The following is a 1,050-nucleotide window of genomic DNA, read 5'->3' on the forward strand; positions in this document are numbered from 1 at the left end:
CAGGGCACCCTGAGCCCGCAAACCCCCCCCGGGGGGGTCTCCCCCACCCCCCTCCCTGAAGCCCCTCCAGCCCCCCCTGCCCTGGGGGCCACCCCAGCCCCACCCCTGCCCCTCACCCCTCACCCAGGGGGCTGCACCCCCAGCACCCAGAGCTGGGGGGGGGTGAGGGGGAACAGGGGGGGCTCGGGGTGCCCCCCCGGGCCAGAGGTGGGGGGTTGGGGTCCCAGGGGTGAGGTCTTGGGGTGCCCAGGGGAGGGGGTTCAGGGTGGTTTTGGGGTGCCAGGGGGGTCCCAGGGGTTGGGGGTCACGCTGAGGGCACAAATCGTCCACAAAATACACTTTTTTATTAAAACCCAGGAACAGACAGTGAGGATGGGGGGCACCACCAAACCCTGGGGGGGGCAGGGTTGGGTCCCACCCCCCAGCAGGGACCCCAAACCCCCCACAGCGGGGGGTGTGGGGCCTGTGACCTTTCCAGCACCCCCGGGGGGAGGGCTGGGGTGCTGGGGGGGAGTTTGGGGTGCTGGGGGGGAGTTTGGGGTGCCGGGGGAATCTCAGCTCTCGAACCACTTTCCCCCTCGGGCCGTGGGGAGCTGGCTCCCCAAAATCTTCCTCTTGTACCTCTCCACCAGCTCGTTGAACCGGGCCTCGGACCCCCCGGGACCCCCCCGGCGCCGCCGCTGCTTCTGGGGGGAGAGAGGGGTGAGGGGGGGCCCTGACACCCCAAAACCCCCCCAGACCCCACCAAGGCAGAGCCAGAGCTGGGAGAACACCACGGCGGGGACCCCAAAATCACCTCGGGGGTTGAGCTGCCAAACTCTTACCTGGGGAGGGGTCTCCTGGCGCTTCTCCCGCCGCCGAGGGGCCTTGGGGGCCTTGGGGGGTTTGGGGGGAGGGGGCTGTGCCTTCCCCTTGTCCCGTTTCCTGGGGGCAGAAAGGGAAGGCACTGAGCTGGGGGGAACCCCTGAGAAGAAGAAACCCCCGTGGGAGGGGGTCTTGGGGGGGGGGAAAAGAGGGGGAAACGGGGAAATAAAGGGGTAAAAACAGAGG

The sequence above is a fragment of the Lepidothrix coronata genome, unplaced genomic scaffold, assembly GCF_001604755.1.
Source record: "Lepidothrix coronata isolate B3197 unplaced genomic scaffold, Lepidothrix_coronata-1.0 Scaffold557, whole genome shotgun sequence".
Taxonomy (NCBI): domain Eukaryota; kingdom Metazoa; phylum Chordata; class Aves; order Passeriformes; family Pipridae; genus Lepidothrix; species Lepidothrix coronata.